General features: G+C 43.5%; 1 protein-coding gene across 2 annotated transcripts in view; it reads right to left on the reverse strand.

Annotated features, from left to right (window-relative positions):
- WIPF3 (WAS/WASL interacting protein family member 3) overlaps positions 1-11,121 on the reverse strand; it is an 83,268-nt gene extending 72,147 nt beyond the window's left edge. The window contains exon 1 of one of the 2 annotated variants that reach the window (XM_054505246.2): positions 10,846-11,119. The gene's annotated coding sequence lies outside the window, so the exon portion shown is untranslated. Of the gene's footprint in view, positions 1-10,845 lie in introns of both variants that reach the window. The other variant, XM_054505247.2, reaches the window with a different exon arrangement.
- Between the last annotated feature and the right edge of the window lie 11,603 nt (positions 11,122-22,724).

The following is a 22,724-nucleotide window of genomic DNA, read 5'->3' on the forward strand; positions in this document are numbered from 1 at the left end:
TAGGGCTTTTTGTATGTTAACCCATTTAAGCCCCACAACAGCCCAATCAGATAGATACTACTATTGTCCCCATTCTTAAGATGAGGAAATTGAAGCACAGAAATGTTAAGAAATCTACCCAAAGTCACACAGGGAATTAGTAGGGGAGCTGGCATTCAAACCTGGGATATCTGGCTCCAGAGTCCATGCTCTTAAGCACCATGCTAACTTAAGTCACTTAAAAACACATGGCTTCTACTCTGGAAAATAGTATGGAGGCTCCTTAAAAAGTTGAAAACAGGGGCACCTGGATGGCTCAGTCGGTTAAACGTCTGCCTTCAACTCAGGTCATGGTTCCAGGGTTTGGGGATTGAGCCCTGCATCGGGCTCTTTAAAGATTTTATTTATTTATTTGACAGAGAGAGAGACAGCACAAGCAGATGGAGCAGCAGGCAAAGGAAGAGGAAGAAGTAGGCTCCCCGATAAGCAGAGAGTCCAACGTGGAGCTCCATAGAGAGATAGACACACACACACACACACACACACACACACACACACACACTGGAATATTACTCAGTCATCAAAAAGAACGAAATCTTGCCATTTGCAACAATGTGGATGGAACTAGAGGGTATTATGCTAAGTGAAATTAAGTCACTCAGAGAAAGACAGATACCATATGATTTCACCCACGTTGAATTTAAGAAACAAAACAGATGAACAGAGGGGAAGGGAAGGAAAAATAAAATAAGATAAAAACAGAGAGGGAGGCAAACAATAAGAGATGCTGAACTCTAGGAAACAAACTGAGGGCTGCTGGAGAGGGGTGGGTGGAGGGTGGGGGTAATTGGGTGATGGGCATTAAGGAGGGCACATGATGTAATAATGAGCCCACTGGGTGTTATATGCAACTGATGAATCACTAAATTCTACCCCAGTAACTAATAATACAGTATATGTTAACTAAACTGAATCTAAATAAATAATTTAAAATAAAAAAATTAAAAATTGAAAAAACACATGGCTTTTATAGTTTTTGTCACATTCACATACCGCCTGAACTTACTTTTAATTAAATACTTTTATTTTGCAAAAGAAACTTTAAATTATTGCTATAAATGGAAAACCAATATCATCTGCCATAAATAGAAGGTAGTAATAAAAATGAATGCAATAATTATTAAAATAAAATGCTATCTATGTACCATCTAAACTCATTCAGGTTTCCCTGGTGATACCTAAAACTTTGTGCTTTGGGAAACAGTGATCTAGAGCGATGCTTCCCAGACTTTAATGGAGAATGAATCACAGTGGAGGGTGGGAGTATGGATCTTGTGAAAATGTAGATTCTGATTCAGTAGTCTGAGTGGGGCCTGAGATTCTATATTTCTAACACGTTCCCAGGTGAGACCAACACTGCTGGTCTGGGGACCACATTTTAAGTAGTTCTAGAATGTAAGAAAGGCACTGTGTCCACCCCAGACCTCCTGAATTAGAATCTTTGGGATTATCTTATCAACAAGTGATTTTTGTGCCTGCTAAAGTTTGAAAAGCTCTGTTGCAGAATATCTAGGATGCTGAAACTCTCTGTCCCACACCATTGGAAGTTGTGTCCTTCACTGAAAGGCTCCTTTTCTATAGATTCATTTAACTTCAGCAGGCTGGATCCATGAAAATGGCATACTGTACTTAGAATTGGAACTCACACACAAACGTGAAAGGGAAACCACGCTGAGTGCCCATTCACGTCTCGCCTAGGTGATGGGAAGGAGTTCTAACATCTGGGAAACACCGCCCTGATGAGAGCAGCTCCTGAAGCTGAATCTACTCGGCCCTGATCAGACATTGTAGTTAAGTGTCTGGTGAGGGTGCCTGGGTGGCTCAGTTGGTTAAGCAACTGCCTTCTGCTCAGGTCATGATCCCGGAGTCCTGGGATCGAGTCCCATGTCGGGCTCCCTGCTCAGCAGGGAGTCTGCTTCTCCCTCTGACCCTACCCCCTCTTGGGCTCTCTCTCTCACTCTCTCTCTCTCAAATAAATAAATAAAATCTTTAAAAGAAAAAAAATTAAAAAAAAAAGTGTCTGGTGAAATGCTGAAAGGATTAATGCAGTCTTGCCTATGCGAGTTCTAAAATGAAGACACACTTTAACCACAATCTAATATGAAACCTAGCAAGTCACGCCTACAATGACTCATAAATTGGTTTCCTTTTATAAGACTCTTACTGAAACGCAAATTTGTTCCCAGATCATTCATCGAATTTGTTATGATATTTGGACAGTATTTGGCAAAGGGAAAAATGGAGTTATTGGTAATATTTATCATTGACTTGGGTATTTAAATTATAGCTAAATGCCATGAAAATCATTGCGTGTGCCATTCCCAAGGGTGAAAGGAGAAAACATTGATTTCCTGTTTTTCTTTTTTCTTTTTTTTTTTGCTGCCTTTGAATGAACTAAAAGAAGAACTAGGCTTATTAAAAATACATGATATTAATCACACATTTATAAGTAAGCCTCATTTTATATAACAGCTATGCTTCTGAAAAAGGGCATCTCTAATTTTGGAAAATTTAGTATACAAAAGGAGGGGGTGCCTGGGTGGCTCAGTTGTTAAGCGTCTGCCTTCAGCTCAGGCCAGGATCCCAGGGTCCTGGGATCGAGCCCCACATTGGGCTCCCTGCTCCGCGAGAAGCCTGCTTCTCCCTTTCCCCCTGCTTGTGTTCCCTCTTTCGCTATCTCTCTCTCTCTCTGTTGAATAAATAAATTTTTTTAAAAAGTATACAAAAGGAGTTTATTATGCAATGGAAACCCATAATCAATGTTATAAAATAATGAGTCATTTTACACAATTAATTGCCACCTCTTTAATTAATTTATTTGAGGATGTTAGATTTTATGAGGAGGGTGTTTTTTACTTTCTAAGGCTAAGGTGGTAACTTTTGACTTAGGATGGTGAGCCCTCCTGAAAATGATATTTTGAGAATCACTGAGGAAATAATGTGAGGACAGGAGGTGGCCCAGGGTTCAAGGCTACAAGACAAATCTTTCCTTTTCAAGTTTCACTTCTGAGACAGTATTTTCGCCTTATTTGTACTGCTCCAGCTTGGGTCAGAGAAGGACCAAGCAGATTCTGGCGCCTCTAGTCTCTTGTCCACCTCGACGTTCTGCTAGAACCTCAGACAATCTGCTGCAAGGAGCCACTCTTATCTCTCACCAGGCAGATCCTGTCCTATGGCAGCAAGCACAGTTCAGTGACAGCCAAGTGACATGAGGCCCCACCTCTCAGGCCTCAGGGCATCACTCCCCCATTTCACACATGCTCCCTTCGTGGCTCCTTTCGGTGGCAGCAAGTTCTACATCTCATCCTCCACTCTGTTCTACGCACCGAGACCTTACCCACACCACACTTGCGACATTTTTTACATACCTTTTCTATTTATCTCTTTGTCCATGTTATTCAGGCTGCATATTATAGCATCTGCCACCTGAGAAATTCCTACTGATCCTTTAAAACACACTCAGGTCCCAGCTTCTCTGCAGAGCGTTCCTCCTCCCTTTGGCTGAGCTAACTGCATGCTGCCAGTGGACATGTAAAATGGTGTGGCTACTTTGGAAAAGTCTGGAAGTTCCTCGAGATGTCCAACAGTTATCATAAGACCCACCAATTCTACTCCCAGGTATCTACCCAAGAGAAATGAAAACATATGCCCACACCAAAACTTACATGTGAGTATTTCTAGTAACATTGTTCGTAAGAGCCAAAATGTAGAAACAACCCAAATGTCCATCATAAGTGGATAAACAAAATGAGTGGATAAACAAAATGGCCATGGGAGGAAATATTATTCGGCAATAAAAATGAGGGAAAGACTGATACATGCTATAGCACGAAAAACCCAAAAACCATTATGCTGAGTGAAAGAAGCCAGTTGCAAAAGGCCCACATACTATATTGTCCCATTTATATGAAATATCCAGAAGAGGTAAATCCACAGAAGTAAAAACTAGATTGGTGGTTGTTAGGGCTGAGGAAATGGAAGATGAGGAGTTACTGCTAATGGGTTTCTTTTTGGGTTGATGAAAATGTTCTGAAATTAGATGATGGTGATGGTTGCGTGAATATTCCAAAAACCACTGAATTGCACAATTTAAAAGAGTGAATTTTATGTTATGTGAATTATAACCCAAGAAGGCTGTTGTTACAAAAAACAACTGGTGCAACATGATTAGTTTCAGGCAAAACAGAATCCAGGGCAAAAAATATTAACAGAAATATATGGTGGCTCTGGAAATGTGAATTAATTGCTTCCATGGGTAATGGACATGTAAACAGCATAAGAAGCCTCTGAAGCAGACCTTCCGTGGTTGAAGGGAGTGAGGAGGGCATGAGCCAAGCTTTGCCACCAGCACATGTGCCACCCATGAGAATTATCGGGAGAAGTAGCAAATAGGTAGACCAATCTGGGGATCCACAGGAGTGAGGGTGCATATTTATTGCACTAGAATCACAGTAAATGGGATAGAACCAAGACTATTAGTTTGGATGTCTGGAATAGGGGAGAAGAATCAGCCCAGGATAAGTCCACTGCTCCTTGCCAAGACAAGCTAGTTAGTGTTAAATAAGGGGGACGGGAGAAAGTGTGTGTCTGGTGGGGAGGGGCACAGACGGGCAGGGAGAAGTGGGTGTAATTTGAAGCCTATGAGGTGCTTTTGGCAAATGGAAATTTAGATCTGAAATTTAGGAAAGAATCAGGACTGGTGATAGTGATTCAGGAATCTTTACATAAGGCAGTTGGGTATGTTTCATTCTCTCATGCTAATTGTATGAAGATCTGGAAATGCATAACATTTTAAACCACTGAGTTGCCCTCTGTAATTTCTAATTAAGTCAGGGACATGGCTAATAATGGCAGTTAGTCAGGTGGCTGATCCTGCTAATTGCCTATTCAATAACCATTCCCTCTTCTTCCTTATGGCAAAACCCCTAATTTGTGGGTGGGGAGATGGCAGTTGCAATTTACCCAGCTAAAAATATTTGATTTCTCAGACTTCTTTATATTTTCAGCAACCTTGTGACATCATCTTGGCCAACAAGATGTAGGTGGTAATAGCTAGGGAGGGCATCTCTTTCTGAATAAAAAGGTAACACCTCCCTAATGGAAGGGCGCTCACTCTGGATATTTACACCTTCCTTTTCGTCCTGAGTGTAAGCCCAGAGATACAGCAGCCATCTTGTGACCATGAGGCAATCAGATGTAAGATGAGGTCCTACAGACTAAGGACGGTGAATCAGGAAGATAGAAAGCATTGTTTGAGCTCCTGTATCAGCCCTGGACTGCCCTTCTTGGGAGTCTAGTCTGGTTCCATAAGACAAATAAACTTATATCTGTTTAAGCCAGATTCTGATGTATATGTGGTTTTTGTTTTGTTTGTTTTGGGTAGCTGAATGCAATCCTAACTGATATAAGTTACATTTGAACTAATATATATTGAATATATATATTAGTGTTACTGTATACATTAGTATTATATTAGTATATAACACACATATAGTGAGACTATAAAGACATGACCATTTCAATTACTAAAAAGGAAGTTTAAAAACAAAATATTCTTTTTTTTAAAAGATTTTATTTATTTGTGAGAGAGAGAGAGAGAGAGAGCAGGGGGAGGGGGAGGGGGGGGAAGAGGGATAGGGAGAAGCATACTCTCTACTGAGCAGGGAGCTGACATGGGGCTGGATCCCAGGACTCCAGGATCATGACGTGAGCCTAAGGCAGATGCTCAACTGACTGAGCCACCCAGGCGCCCCCAAAATATTGATTCTTACTACCAAGAAGTCCTGAAAGCATTAAGGGGCTTAAGAGGTAGTATAGAACACTGGATTTTTCTTTTCCCAAATAGTGTGATAAAATTTGCAGCTAATATGGGACTACCGTATTAAGAAAATTCATCAATCCACACTCTATTAATGAGCATATGTACATGAAACACCCTTCTGGATGAGGTAAACTGAGCTGGCATATTTAAACGGCTTTAGCCAAAATGAATGTTCTTAAAGATAGGATTGTTCACATGACTCTCACAAGAATTATAATCTGTGGAAGAAAGAATCTTTCTACTCCCCCAGGCCCTCAGTGAACACAGCTAAGAGAATAGCATGTCCTCAAACCACAGCTTCTGGCCCTTCACAGAAGAGCTTTGGCTGGACTGTGCTCTGGGATTATGTCTCCGGAACTGCAGTCCATAATGTTCTAGGAAACATTTATTATTGCCTTCTACCACAAAACTTCTATTGTCTTCATGGCAGGGACCACGTGGAACACTTAGATCTCTATGGCAACAGTGATTGCTTTGAAGACCTGCCAGGAGAAAGTTATCCCAGGTTTTAGGACCTGGAAAAGCTGTGCAACTGATCTGTTTTTATCTCATGGCCACTGTGGATCAAGTAACTATTTGTGTTGTCCTCTTTGTTTTGGCTACTGGGAGGTTCTGACAAATTTTTAATCCTCTCTCCAGAAACTACACTAGACTTTATAGTGAACTTACCTCTAGAAACTCCCTGCACCTTATGATATAGTCTTATTCTCTAAATTACCTTTGATTTTATCTTGCTTCCCAGTGTGTGTGTTCTCTTTACCCTGGTTTCATTCTCTATTAATTTTATGTTTACTATTTGTTTTTGTAAACTCCTCAAACGCTTTATGGAATAGGAAATATTTTAGGCGAACAACTTTTAAAAGCATCAGATAGTGGCAGTTATTTTATTGACCATTGCTATGAAGGAGGTACTGTTCTCAGCATGGAACCTATCTTAAGTTATTTACCCTCAATATGAGATAAGCACTCTGAATTACAAAATTTCTACAAAAAAAGAAATAATAATATTGAATTTCTCAAAGAAGCAGAGACCTTCTGATTTTATAGGCTGAGCTCAGCATCCGTCAGCTTTAAAGGAGATATCTATTATACATCTTGTCTTTAAAGTCATGCCTGATGATCCATATCAACAGAGGGGAATGAGACAGTAAAAGTCAAAAGGGCAGATAATCCAAAAATAATTGACTTTTGCTTTTAGAACATAGAGGTTTTCATTCATTCACTCACTTGTTCATGCAGTACTCATCATGTGCCAGGCATGGTCAGGTTCTGGGAACAGAGATGAAGCAGACAAGTACCTGCCCTTCAGAAGCTCAGCTGCAATAAGCGAGAGTCAGGGAGGCAAAGGGTACCTCGGGGTTATAAATGGGCTGATAGCAGACCAGAGCAGGGTGTGACATGATCATTCTATGACCAGATTAGTCCTTGGTCTCTGTGTCACAGCTGACAATGGGAGTAAGAAGAATCAGCTCCTTTGTAGGGCTATTGTGATGATTTCGTACATATAAAGCTCTTAGCCTAGGCTGGCATGTACTGTGTGTTCAGTGCGTGTTAGCATTTAGCTCCTAAGGCACAGTGGACAGCAGCTCGGCCATCTTGCTTTGTCACACACACATACTCATATGGACACATGTTCTCAGAAGCTCAAGAACTGAGGCTGGCTACTGCTTCCTCCGAGCTTCTCCCTAGGAGCTCTTTTCCGGATGTCATCATCTCAGATTCAGCATCTTCCTGGAATATATCACCCCCACATGGTGAATACTCCTTCAAGTTGTGCTTGAAAATCTTCCACGGTACCTGGTCCACACAATGCCCGCCCAGCATTTTCCCCACATTTGCTCTGCTTCACTCTATCTCGTTGGCACTTCAACACGGCGGGTAACTACATGATTCCCCTGCTGCATAACAGGTCAGGTTCCCACTTGAACAGGTTTAAGACCCAACTAGAACTGCAAAACGGGAGTCTCAAGTGCGTTACTGGCTGAAGCTGGTAAGAAAACATGTGCTGCACCTGTTCAGCATCAGCTGGGAACAGTACGTCTCTTCAGTTCTGTGCAGTGGCTAAATAAGAAGGAACTAATCATTTTCTCACCAATCCTAACTCATAGTTAATCGTTCCCTCTCCTAGTTTGTTTTGTCATGCTATCAGCAAAGTCAGTCAAACATTACGATTCCTTTCTAAATATTCCAGCCGCCAGATGGCAGGAACACTACTGTGACAAGGCAAAACTCGCCTAAAGATAACTTCATGATGCATAATCATGCTTGATGGCACCCGGCTAAGCAGATTCACCCAGAGATACCTCTTTAGTTGCCCCACTTAACCCACGTTCTTTACACCAAAACCTCATAATTCCAAGAATAAGGCAAACATTCAACCCTGCAATATGAAACTGGCTGGTAAAACAAACACGTTTCTACTTCTCTAAGGTCTGAATTTTTGGCAGAAATATAAAATCCTTAGAAGACCACACATTAAGATTTCTCTCTAGATACAATGTTACTGTACCTTAAAGTTTCAAATATTTCTGCACCAGATTTAATGTATATTTACAACATGCTGGCTAGAAAACAACTTTCCTTCCTCTGCCGAGTTATTTCTGTAGAGTGTGTGGTTTTTTATTGTTTTTGTTTTTACTTACGCGTTAAGAAAAGTATCTTTGTAAATTCTAGGATGTAGGAAAGTTGACTGTTCCTCCCTGGAGAAAATTCTACTAGAGTTAATCATATTTTGGTTTCTCATACCTTTGCTAGGTTATATTATTCATTGTGTGTGTGTGTGTGTGTGTGTTTGAGTAACCATAAAATCACAACCTGTTCTATATGGTTTCTGAACAATAAATCTCCTAAAAAGAGCGTTGGCAAGCTAGGCCAGCTGGCTTTCTCCTGCTTCTAAAACTGTATGTTCTTAGACACACGCGCTTCCTCCATCCCTTCTGCTGCTGGCTAACTTCAGTCTGTGACAAAATCTCACATGCACAATTATATGAAAACAACAGAGACTCCTGGAAAGGAACACAGAGGGGGCAGGGCAGGAAGCCAACCCTGAAGTCTCTTATCCCCGCTTCAGGTAGCCGAAAATTGTCTGTTTATGGTGGTATGTACAGAATTTGAAGTCTGTGTACCAGGTACTTAACCCTGGCTCCCCCAAGTAAGGCATTTAGGGCATTTTAAAAGCGTGTGACTTTTTATTTGCTCATCTGTAAAACTGGCAGAATAACAATATCTCCCTTAAAGAACTGTGACTCCCACGAGGTGATGTTCATACAGGCATTTGGTAAAGCCCTCTGCAGCGCATGTTTCATTTCCCGTTATTTCTCAACTTTCTTTTCTTCCCCTGTCCTTTTTTTTTTTCCTTCTCTGATTGGGTTTTTGTAGTTTTTAAATGTATCTCTAAAATGCACTGCCTGGAAAACTGCACTAATCTGTGTGCTACCACAGTGAGTGAATTTTTAGCATTAAATTTTTATTTACTTTTTTATCGAGGTAACACATAAGTCAAGTGCACAAATCTCAAGGGAATGACTTCATAAATATATGTGTACACTTGTGGAATCACTTAGTAAGGCAAGGGAGGGAGCATTTCTAATACCCCAGAAACCCCCCTCATGCCCTGTCCAGGTCATTACAAGGCCCAAAGGCAACCCCACTGCTAACCTGTATTGCCATGATTAGCTTTGCCTAAAGTTACAAAAATAAACAAACATACAACAAACCAACTCAGGGAAGGCTGGGGTCCCAGTGATAACTCCTACAGCTGACCATAAGAAATGTACTTCCAACCCTCCCTCTGAAACAATAAAAGATTTTGGAAATAAGGAGAGGGGCTTGAACTTTCTAAATCACAGGGGTCATGCAGAACAAGGTCCTCATTTTGTAGCTAATGACTCCCGGGGAGGCGAAGTGACAGCCCAACTTCCTGCTACAGAGTAACTCTGCTTCCAAATGTTGCTGTCACAAAACACAAAAACATCCCGAATGTGAGGGATGCTGCCGGGGCATCCCAGCGAGCCGGGAACAGCTCTCCGGGCCTCTCCCGGTAGAACTTTCCAGGGAGCAGCGTACACTCGGTCCCTACTCGGCTCCAGCTCCAGCTCCCGCTGCAGGCACACCCACGCGGCTGGCACGCCACGCTCAGAAGGCACTGTTCCTGCGAGCCTGTGCCTGCCTGCCCACAGGGGCAGGGCTTGTTCCTCACACCCCCTTCCCAAGTGCCCGCTCCCACACCCCTGCTCCCCTCCGCCTCCGGGGTCTGGGGGGAGGGGCAGTCTCTGCCACCTTCTCGGACTCCTTCAAGGGACTTTAAAGCCCATGTGTGGCCACATCTAAATCTCTGGAGCACAGCCAGCGACTGACCTCAGGGGCCTGGAGATGAGCACTGGGAGGGGAGTCTTGAGACCTTCTGTTAGGTGCCAGCTAGGTCACCACGCACGAGCTGTGTGACCCTGGGCAAGTCACTTCACACCTCCGGGACTGGCTTCCTCGTTGGGGGGACTGGCTTCTGTATCCCCAAAGCCATCTCCAGTCCTGCCATGTCCTAGCTCTTCTTTACTCCGCCCCAGCTCTTCCTGAGACTGCCCCCTCCTCAGGGAGACCCCAGCCTTTTGTTCGGGGCGGGGGGGTAAAGCAGGGAAGGGAGAGCTCGGTGAAGCCCAGGCCGGGCAGCCTGGGCTCCAGGAGCGCTCACTGGACAGTCGGGTCAGGGGAAGTCACCAGGCAACCCCACGGTGACCGCGTTCCCTCTGCGGTCGCGTTACCGCCCGGCTCGGAAGGCGCGGCACGGCGGGCAGCGGGGGGGCGGGGATCCCAGGACACCGGCGCGCGCTCGGCACCCCTGTCCGCGCCGCGGGCCACTCCGCCCGGGGACCGGCCCGAGCGGCCGCTGCCCCAGCGCGTCACCACACCCCCAAGCCACCCCCAACCCCCCAAGCCACCCCCAACCCCCCAAGCCCGGCACGGACCCGGACGCGCGCGCGCACCGCTACCTGCAGCTAGCTGTGCCGCGGGCCGGACAGGACTCAAGCTCCGGCCGACGTCCCCGCCGCCGCCGCCGCCGCCGCCGCCGCCGCCTCCAGGCTCCGGGCTCCGTCCCGCAGCCCCGGTGCTCCAGGCGCCGCCGCCGCGGCCACGCTGCGCTCCGTGCCGCTGAGCTCGGTGCTCCTGCGCCCGGTGCGCCCCGCTCCCTTGTCGCCGCCGGCTCTGGGGCTGCCGGGACGCGGAGGCGGGGCCGTCGCCCCACCTGCTCCGCGGGCTCCTGCCCCTGCCGCCGCCGCCCAGCGCGCACGGACGCGGCCCGGCGGGCGGGGCCGCTCTGGAGCCGGGGGGCGGGTCCCAGCGGCAGGGGCGCGCCTCCCCCGGTGCGCGTCCCGAGTCCGAGCCGCGGACGGAGGGGGCCTGAGACACCGCCACGCTGGGAACACGCCACTGCTTCACCAGTTTACTCGACGACATCGGGACTCCCTCTTATGCTGCAGGAGGCGTCCTCAGCTGTGGTGACAAAAGAGAGAACAAAAATCACCTTTTGCCCTCTCAGAGTTCACGGTCTAGAAAGGGAGACTAATGGGCAACTACAGTCCAGAACCAAGAGGGTGCGGTGGCGGAGGTGGCACCCGATCCAGACTTGGGGGAGGTCAGGGAAAGCTTCTTCAGGAGGCGATGTCTAAGAGACATCAGCGAACTGAAAGATGAGCATGAATTAGCCAGATGAAGGAGGGCGTGGGGAGGTAGACTGTCCCAGGTGGAGCCTAAGGGGCAGAGGAAGCGGACTGTGTTTTTGAAAACTGAAATGTTTGAGCCGGAAAGACTTGGTGTGGCCGGCACATCCCCATCACACTTCATGTCCAGGCCCCCTAGAACATGCAGAAAGTTTGTGTCTAAGGCTGGATGTGTTCCTCTAGGTGCAGTGCTCCTTTGGTGAGGATTTCCTACCTCCCATGTCCTGGACCTTCCTACTGGTGGAGGAGCTAAGAGGATACTCACGGACTGTTCACTCAGCCCTGCAGTGTTTGAACATCTACTAGGAGCCAGGCCCTCTGCAGGGTCCCTAAGGTATGCTGGTGAGGGAGGCAGGGTCTCTAACACTAAAGGAACTACTGGGCTGGAGCAGAGGAGAGACCTGTGCTCAGCGTTGTGCCAAGGCTTGTATGAAATGCATGGGAACACAGGGAAAGAAGCAGTTAATACCAGCAGGAAGGATCTCACACATGGGTTGCAACCCATCTTCAGGTTCGGATTCTGTAGGAGCTGCTGTCAAAGTATGTTCCCACGCAACCCTTAGCTGGTTTCTTAATTACTCATGTTCATAGCAAGGATAAATAATTCACTCCGGATGTCTTTCACTCCTAGGTTGTCAGGAACATGGGTTTCCGTTAGATTTAGGTGAATAAGGGCATATGTGTAGTCAGTGGAAGCCAATGAGGTACATGCTTCCTGCATATTTGTCCTGTGTTCCTCCTGCCTTTCTTCCTTTAGAACCAATAAAATGATCATGGGTATAAAATCTGAAAAATTGTGCTCAAGCTAAAATTCAGAAACAATTTTGCACAGGTGAACACTATTTAAAAAAAACCTGAAATATAATCAGACAAGACACTCCTCCGAATCCCTAATGCTTGTTCTCATTAAACACGTAACGGCTAGAATTCTAATCTTTCAAGAGGGAAGAAAAGATAAGTTAGCAGAGAAGACATTTCCATAAGGCCAGAGAGTTCCCATTGGGGCTTCTGCTGAGTGGCCCAAACAGGAGCTAGTTGAATGAACAGGCTGCTGGCTCTGTTATTCCATTTCCCATGTTCCTTATGCCTGAACACAAATGGGATGCCTAGGGATGCTGCAACCAGGTGACAACTAAGAGACAATGAACACGAAGCCACAAAGCTAATATGACTAGGATGACTGAGTGAAAAATAGCATGGTACTGCTGGGCATTAGAAGCAATGCCAGCAACAGCCCATCTCTGAATTTCTTGCCATGTGAGAAAAATAGTCCCTGTTTGTTTAAGCCACTAGACTGGGTTTTCTCTTCCTTGCAGCCAAACGGACTCCCAGCTGATACAGTGACCTGGTGAAGGGCAAACATCTCTTCTCCTCCCACTGCTCACAAATGCCTGAAATAGCTCACCTTTCATACCTTCTACTTGTAAACATGTATTTCCATCTGCTGTGACTTCCTAAGCTTGCCAGAAGAAAGGCCTAGAGGCATCGTAAATGTTTTATACATGTATCCACATCAATTCTTCAAGTGTTTATGAGCAGCTATTAGATGGTGATAATATACTGGTTCTGAGGCTGCAAAGATGAATTCACAGCCTTGCCTGTAGGGAGCAAACAGCTTAGTAGAGGACATGAGCTTGCAAATAGAGTTTTACAGTTCTGTGCGAGAGAGGAGTTTGCCTTGGACAGAGAGGTAATACAGGAGAAGAAATGATGAGCTCTGTGTGGTGTGGGGAAGGAGGGAGACAGTAATACCTGGGCTGGGCTTCCATGGAGGAACTGGAGTTTTCCCTGTCAGAAATTTGGGAAGGGAGGCCATTTCAGAGAAGAGAATGTCTGACAGAGCTTGGCGGTCCAGGAGCCTCAAACTCCACATGTCCGAAACCACACTCAGGGTCTTCCTCCCAAACCTATCCTGTTCTCAGTGTTGCCCGTCTGCCCACCTGTCCACCTGGCTCACCCAGCAACTTCCTCAGCTGCCTTTCCCTCATCACTCCTCCCCAAGGTGGATTTCGTCTCTTGGGTCTGTGTGGTCTTACCCACCGGCACCAGGGCCCCTTCTCCCCAGTGCTTCCACAGCAGCCTCCCAGCTGGTCACTCTGCAACATGCTGCTTCTCTCTTCCAGACCTTTCTCCACAGTGTGGCCAGAGAGATCATATTGAAACCCAGGCTGATCTTATTAACCCCTTATTATCTGTAGTTTAGTGACTTCCCTTTGCTCTGATAATAACAACAAAGATCCTGAGCTTTGTCTGAAGGCCCTCACTGTCTCCAACACTACTTGCTCAAGCCTCTCCCCCTGTCTCTTTTCTCCAGCCCTGTGGGCCTGCTTTCACATCCTTGAGCAGGGAACATTCTTTCTTGTCAAAGGCCCTATGCACAGGCTATTCCTTCTTTGTAGAGAATATCACCCAAATGACCTCCTCTTCATTTTTCAGATCTCAACTAAATTTCGCCTGGATCTTGACTAGGTCAACTTCTCCTATTATAAGCTCTCATAATCCTGTGTAACTTTCTGTTGCAGCATTTATTACAGTTTTAACGATGCCTTTAAATAGCCACACTGTCCCAAAGGGCAACAAGGGGATAGTTCACCATCTACGATGCAGTTAAATTCCATCATGCTGCCTCTACAAATTCTGCTGTTCCAGAAGGTGCTGCACACACAAAAAGGTTGAGATCTACCTTCCTCACTTGTGGGATGAGAAGAGAGGAAGGTCAAGGTGTATGGAGAACATAGGGCTTTACTGAACAGGCAGAGAAAGAAGAGCCAGCCCACAAAGGAGATGGGGGGAGAAGGGAGAGGGCAGAGGAAGAGCTCAGAGCAAGGGGGCACAGAAACCAGGCAGAGAGAAGACATGGTCAATGTGACTGCATGGAAGTCACATTGAAGGGCCAAAAAAAAAAAAAAAAAAAAAAAAAGAACCAGTAGAGAAAAGGGTCTCAAGATTTAGGAAAGAGAGGGAGTAGGAAATGGAGCCAGGAATTCTCCGAAGTACCTTCACAGACCTGTTCTTTGAGAAACTGAGAAGTAATCTGCTGAACAACATTTCACCAAGTTTTCAAAACTATGGACCCTTCTATGTAAATATATAAAATAACATAAAAAGTCTTCATCTCAGAGACCAGTGATGTGGATTCAAGGTTGCATCAACTAGCTGTGTGATGTTCACTAGCTTGTCAGATCCCCCAAATATTAATTTTTTTATCTACAAAATGAGTGTAATAGTTTCTGCCATGCCTCAGAGTCATTATCAGAATACCAAGAGGTGAATTCTGTGAAATTCAAAAAATTGAAAGCACTTTGTTTCACTACTAAGGGCTATAGGAATGGAAGGAACTTTACCTGTTCTACTGCACCATATTTGAAATTAATCTGTACTTACTGGAAACACCAACTAAAAGAAATTATTATTTAAAATGAACGATGTTACTGATAACTGTTCTCAGCTTTACAGACTCCCCCATGCTAATTTCAGAGTGTTTCCCTTTATCCAAGTTACACTGCGGGTGAAGGGGCAGTCAATGTGGTGTAGGAGGGGCGTGATGGACCCTGTGAGTCCCTTCCTCACTTCTATCCAGATCTGTCACACTGCTAAGAAGATGCGTTTTTCTTCACCTCTTGTTTCTTGGCTCTTCTGTAGCCAGCATGGTCCATTATCTACAAGGCAAATTCCACTTTCAGCTTCTTTGTTGAAATTGTCATTCAGGTTCTAGTGATTACAATTTACCAAGGGCTTTACCCAGTGTTATCACAATGCTCATCCAAACGAGCTGAGGGTGTGGTCGCCATATTTGAGATTTTGACATGGAAACGTGATGGGCTTGTTGAGAGTCTCCGGGCTGGTACGGAGTAGAACTGTGAGAGGAAATGACTCCTGTGCCACAGGGCTCTTGTCCCTCTGCCCAGCACAGTGCCTGGTACAAAGCAGATTCAGTGAATGCATGACTATAGGAATGACTCGTCACCATCTCTGCGTGGTTGTGCCAATGTAACCTCCATCCTGATAAGAGCCACCATGTCATACTAGAAGCCGTGTAAAGTGGAATTTATCCTCCTTCTGGATCACTGGTTTCTGTTAATGGTACTATCACTCACCGATTATCTCAAGGCAAAAACCTGGTTCATCCTAACCTTCTTCCTGACTTCCACCACCATGCCCTGGTCCATCACAAAACCCTGTCCATTCTGCCTCCCAGACACCTTCTTTAGTGGCAGACCTGGTCTACTGCCACCATCTCCAAACTGGTGTCTCTGACTACAGTGTTCTTCTTGTTCCTCCCAACTGTTCTCTATTCTGTATCCATAGTGATTTTTCTAAAGGGAAAATTTAATCATCTAATTCGCCTGCTCAAAATCCTTCAATTACTCTTGTTTGATCTCTAGATAAGGCCTAGATAACTTAGTATTGCCTATAAAGCCTCCGAGATTTGTCCCTCCCACATTATCTTCCACTCCTCATCTTCCCTTCCGTATTACGCTGTGCTCTGGCTATCCGGAAGGACCTGGGACCCCTTGGACTCACCATCTGTGCTCCTGACTCTGCCTTCACCCAAGCCATTTTTTTTGTCTCGGAATACCTTTTCCCTCTTTGCTACCTGGAGAACTCCTCTTCATTCTTCAATATCAGTGCCCACTTACTTTAGAAAAGCTTTCTGAGCCCTCAGTGTAGACTAGGGGCCCCTCTTCTGAGTATCTAGCACCTTCTTTCTCCTTCTGTACTGCAGCACTTCGATCATGATGTCGGAGCTCTTGGTTACATCTTAAGGGCAGAAATGGTGCCATTTTCTCAATACCACCAGCACCTAGCACATTAGGTGTCGTATAATAAGTCAGTACTCAATAAATGTTTAATTGATTAATTAGTTATCAAAAAATATCTAGCCTTCCTTTTCTCATCTGTCCAGGGAATAATCTGCACCAGAAAAATAACAGCTTAGAGGGAATAAGTCATCTGAAGTGGATGTTTTATTTCTGTCTTGGTGAGAAAGGACTCTGATTAACCCTCCTGGTGTGACATTATGGAGCAGGTTGGAACAGAATGGTAGGATAAGAAAGACAGTCTCAGAGCAATTCCTGAGTCAAAGCTCAACTCTGTGGCTTTGTTATTTTGTTTAAAATGGTGCAAACTTCTGTACAACAGCTACACATTTCAGATGTTCAAACCAAAAAGTAGTCCAAGAGTAAATAGACATGCTTTAAATTTTCCTGCCATTTTGGGCTCATTGCATTTGTATTGCCTAAATAGAGACACCCTATTCTCAAGGATGATTAAGAATCAACTGTTCTCGAAAGTCCTGGAATTTTGCATATTAAGATGTTAACAAGAGGGTGGCATGTGACACGGTGTTAAACTCACTTAATGGCAACAAAGGAGAGGGACAGCTTCTCTGACTGAAAGGTCAGTCACCCAGATGACACAGCCAGGTCTTGGTCCATCACTTCTCAGAAAAAGAAATCTTAGTCTTCCTCTTTCCACATCTGTAAGGTAGCAAGTTCAGATATCGGATTAGCCGTGTTTCCCTGTCATTAAAAAGACTGATATTCCTATTTTTTTCCAGCACTGGTAAATTTTGATCTGAGATAACGTAAGCTTGAAGGAAGATATTATGTCATGCAGAAAGAAAGGATAGCACACTTGTCTAAGGGCCTTGCCTACCAGCTCTCTACTGCTTAGTAAGAATAAAAAACTGCATCCTGAAAACATTTGAAAAGAGATGCTTCTAAATCAAAGTTCATCTTAATCAGCCTGAAATATTTATCCTTCTTGGCTGTTCAAGTAAAGAGTCAGGAAGCACTTGGTGAAGGTGCAGGAAGGCACTTAGCTGGAAAAGTCTGCTGAAGAACAGAACCCCAGCAGGAAAGCCAGATTATGATATCAAAGGCCATGTGGTCTAGCCTGGAAAAAAATGTAACTCCCAGTATATCTCCACACATCCAACCAGGTGATGTTATAACATAGAAGATGCAAACAGGTGGAAAATATGCTAGAAGTTCCTTTTGCCTTAAATAGGGAAAAGAACGAGTTCTATTCAAGGTTTCCTTTGTTTTTTAATGATAAAGTAATGTATGCTCTTGGCTCCATATAGAGAAAATTTAGAAAATCACAAAGAAGAAAATTTGCAAATAACCCATAATTATTCTACAACACAGATAAGCAGAGGTAATATTTTAATGTATTTCTCTGAAACAAATATACCCATCCATGTAATATAACATATGTACCCCAATGTTCTCCTTTTCTCACTTAACATTACCTCATGAATGAATTTCCTTGTCATTGCGTACATAGTCCAGTAGCAAGAGTGCAGGGACCCAGGCATCTGAAGCTTGGTTGTGGTTCACTCCTCATTTGATGGGTCAACCCGAAAGTGACATGACCCTTGTGGGCAGCTGGGTTTCAATTCCAGTGAGATTGAGGGCTAGCAGCCACTAATGGAAGAAAAGCTGCACCTGTAAAATAAAAAGTCATGTCCCTAAGAGTGAAATCACAAGTGAGCCAAGAGAGGAAAGGCACAGAACTCAGGTATGCCAGAATCAAACCCTCCTTTCTCCTGCTTGGGGACAGCACAGAATCAAGGAGAGAGGCTTGACATGACTTTTATTTTGCTCACCTCGTCAATCACACTTTAAAGGCCCATTAACAGTCTTCCAGTTTTTTTTGATCTCCAAGGAGAGAAAAGCTTCCTGGGACCCTTCAACCAACTTCTCTTTCCAAGGGAACGAAAGGGAACACCCGGTTACTTGGCATGTGTAAACAGAGCACACACACATTCTCTTGTCTTGATCAGCCCAGGAAAATGCTTTAGCTGGAGTTCTTGTGAAAAATTTGCACAGTGAGTTTTCAAATAATACTCATCTTTGCAGAGATGTTATGTTAGCTGTCTCCTTTCCTGATTCAGTTTGACAGATTCTTTCCCTCCACAGTTTATCTCATAAACGTTTTTGGCTTTTTTTTTTTAAATCAGTAGTTAAACAGTTAAAATAAGGACCCAGGAATTTAACAGTTTGGTACTTGGTAAACCATTCCTGTGGATCTTTTGTTCTAAAGCCTTCAAATTGAATCAATGAAACATGGACAGAAATGCTGTGTGTGTGTGTGTTGTGTATGTGTGTGTGTGTGTGTGTGTGTCTATCTGTCTGGTGTTGACCTTCCTGAATAAAATGGCATTTTTTTAATAGGTGCTGAGATTGAGATAGATAGACTTTGAACATAGAAACTTTGATTTTTAGAATCCACAGTATCAGTTGATAGAGGTATTGAGTTCCTAGTAAAGATAAATTAATTCAGATTAATCTATTGATTAATTCATTTAATATTTTATTTCTCAATTATTACAGTGAAGGATGCCACTGAAGTAGTTTGGATGATTTAGTAAAAGGACAATGATTTAAAAATGGATTTTTAAAATCAAAGTGATAATGCACATAAGTTTAAAAATAGTGCTAAAAAGCTTATGAAAAAGAATTTCCTTACTCCAATTTCCCTCCTTTGCAGAAGCAACCACTCCCAACTCCTTTAGATTTTTTTTTTATCTCTGTCCACATGTTAGTAATATGCATTACGTGTTATTGCTCGATCTGTTTTAGACATGATCATCTAACTTCTATTACGGTGGATAAGGATTTAGCTTTTTTTTTTTTTTAGATTATTTATTTATTTATTTATTTATTTATTTGACAGAGAGAGAGACACAGCAAGAGAGGGAACACGCAGGGGGAGTGAGAGAGGGAGAAGCAGGCTTCCCGTGGAGCAGGGAGCCCGATGCGGGGCTTGATCTCAGGACCCTGGGATCATGACCTGAGCCGAACACAGATGCTTAATGACTGAGCCACCCAGGCGCCCAAGGATTTAGCTTTTGTAATTGCTTCATTTTTTTGTTTAGTTTTCTTTGACTCTATGGCTAAGTTTTCTTACACCTCTCGGAGGTTCTCAGTACAAATTTCAGATAATCTATCCATTCCATTCTCTTCCTCCAAACTGGGCTGGTTCCTCCTCAGGCCTGCTAACCAGCTGCCCTCCTGGGAATTCTCCTACCCTTCCTCCCATGCTGGATCTCCCAGTGCTTAGAATCCATATTTTCTTCTCTCTCAGCTTTTTGCCTGGCACATGCTTTAGTGCTTGAGACTTTACACACTTAATTGTTAGTTGTGGCAGGTATGGAACTCTAGATGAACATTATGTTCCTGAAAATGTTGATGGTACTTCCCTGTCTTCCAGCTCCCAGTGGTGCGGTTGACAAATCCATTGCTGTTCTTAGCCCCAATCCTTTGTTTGTGAACTTACCTTAGATCTTCTCTTTATGTCCAGTAATCTGAAATCTTTTGATGGGCCTTGGTGGGGTCCTTTCTCACTCATTATGCGTGGTAATTGGCAGTTCATCAACATGGAGACATGATTTCTTTGTACTAATCCTGAGTAATTCCTCCTTTAAAAAAAAAAAGATTTATTTACTTATTTATTTGAGAGAGAAACAGAGGACGGGGGAAGAGCAGAGAGAAAGAATCATCAAGCAGCCTCCCCACTGAGCGTGAGCCTGATGCATGGCTGGATTCCAGGACCTTGAGACCATAACCTGAGCTGAAACCAAGAGTCAGATGCTTAACTGACTGTGCCACCCAGGTGCCCCTGAATTATTTCCTCCGATTCATTTTCTCTGTTTACCCTTCATAGACTTCCTATTAATCAGAAGTTGGACCCTGTAATAAGGATTGCTAGTTGCCTACCTAAATATTTGCATCCTCTCCTTCCTTGGTAGGAAAACACTTACTGGTTGGCTGTGGTAAAGAACCTAGATAAAAGAACACATTTCTAGATTCCTTTGTAGCTGGATGAGACCAAGTTAATAAATTCTGGCCAATGAGATATAATTGAAAAGTGTTGGTAAGATTTATTGGAACACTGCTTTTGGAGCTGACTCAGCTGAGAAGCGTACCCTTTGTCCCTCCTGGCTTTGTCTTTCCTGATGCTGGAATGCAGACATTATGGCCAGAGCTCCAGCAGTTGTCTTGGATCATGATGTGAATTTGAGGATAGAAGCCACATGCTGAAAGAGGCAGAGTAAAAAGATGGGAGTCTCTCTGGAGCTGCCATACCGCCCTTAGCATGCCTACCTCCACTTAAGAAAGAATAAATCCTTGCATATTGAAGCCGTTAGCATTTACATTTTCTGTTACATGTAGCCAAACTTGATCTCATCTGATACAGACCTTCTGGATTGATACTCTAAGTTTAATATTGTTTCTCTTATTTGTTTTCTGTTAAACTTTCTTGGAGTCTTACTTGACTTTTTTTTAAATTTTGGCTTTCATTTTTTTTTAATTTCCAATTTTTAAATTTTCTTTCTTTTTCTGTGATCTTATTTCATGGATGCAACGTCTTCTCTTATCTCTGTACTTTGAGGGGAAGTTTTCTTCTGATTTTGGCACTGTTTCTGCTGTCTTCAAGTCCTCTTGCTGCTCGTTTGAGTCTCTCTTTTTCATGTTAGAAGATTTCCTCAAATACCGGGTGATCTTTAGTTGTCAGATCCTGTTTTAGAAGTTCATCCCTGATCAGAAGCTCCATGTTCATGGATGAGACTTGCTGACCCCGGGTTCCCTTGCAGGAGGTCGGGAAGGAGGCAGCCCATCCACTGGATGATCTCCAGAGTTTGAAGATAGGTCTATGTTTATTGAATTCTTCCAACCTCCTGTGTGAGGATTATAAACCTGGCTGTGGAAATTCTGGGATCTGAGTAGGGGAAGGGAATGTTGCTGTTCAGTGTGCGGATTTATATATTATCCTACAATTTTCCACCCCTTACTGTCTGCCCTATCCTCCATGGGGTCTATTGTCTCAGGGCTGAAATGTCTCTGGTTGACTTTCTTAGTTATTTAAAAATATTGAATCTTGTTACTGCCCTCTCTCCTGATTTGCCTCTGGAAGTTAGTGAACAATGATCTACCATTAAATACCCAGAGTGTACCCGGTAAGTAAAATGCAGGCAGCTTTTTTCTCCTCCCCCAATACTAAGCTAGAAAATAAGACAGGGTTGGAGACTCATAGAAAAGGGCACTTATGCCATCCCTCCATCTGCCATTGGTACATGCCAGATGGGTTGAAGGCAGGTTGCATTGTTTTCTTCTTCCATATAACTATTGTCTCAGCAATTCCTCTGCTTGCTTGCTTGCTTGCTTTATTTATTTATTTATTTTTATTTTTATTTTTATTTTTTGGCTGGTTGAGAGAGAAGGGTGGGGAAAACAAAGTTCTAGCTCCACATTCCATGTGATGAATGCTATTGATTTTTTGCAATTGCAGCCAGATCTGCATTGTATCTGCTGATAAAGGGGGTCATGGTACACTGATCTTCAGCTCACAGAAATGTGAATTAGGGCGAAATGATAATAAGAATGATAATGATAGTAAGAATAGTTAATTGAGTGCTAGGCACTATCTCCTTTAATCCTGAGAGCAGTGCTGTGAAGTACACATTATTATCACCTCCATTTGTCAAGTGAGAAAAAGAAGGCATAATGGGGTTAAGTAACCTGCCCCAAATCATACCTTGGACAGTGGAGGATCTGGAATTTATAAATAGATCTGTTTGGCTTCACTCTTAACTATAAGGCAAATATGCTATAATGTGTTTTTTTTATTCATTTTTTCTTTTTAATTATGTTGTGTCAGACGTTAAACATGTGGTATGTATTTTTCTTGATTATTTTCCTTATGCATTTGCTAATACTTACATGTTTTGAAATTGGGATATAATTTTATCCCAACTTTGTTTTAAAATAAATTAACTGTAGTTTGTAATGACTACCCAGAAATTTATTCATTCATTAAATATTGGTAGATCACCAACTCTATGCAGGGAAGTGTGCTATCTCCAGGTGGGATAAGCCTCCCAATAGCCCTCCTCTCCTTGTCTTTAAGTGTTTAATAGTTTGTAGGCATGCAATCAGAGGATTCCCCCTGTTAAAGACTAAAACCAACCATCATGCTATTGGTTTGAGCTTTTAACAAGTCTTAAAAACACTCAAAAATCTTAAGACAAGTTTAAGACCATATTTGGCTGATCCCCTGTAATGAATAAGCATATGTAGAATTCAATGTCAAAGCCTAAAATTTGGTCTCTGCCTTAATTTGCAGTACCTCCGTGAACCTTG

Source organism: Mirounga angustirostris, unplaced genomic scaffold (genome assembly GCF_029215605.1).
Source record: "Mirounga angustirostris isolate CCGP_5_RB_7025 unplaced genomic scaffold, mMirAng1.0.hap1 SCAF_12, whole genome shotgun sequence".
Classification (NCBI taxonomy): Eukaryota; Metazoa; Chordata; class Mammalia; order Carnivora; family Phocidae; genus Mirounga; species Mirounga angustirostris.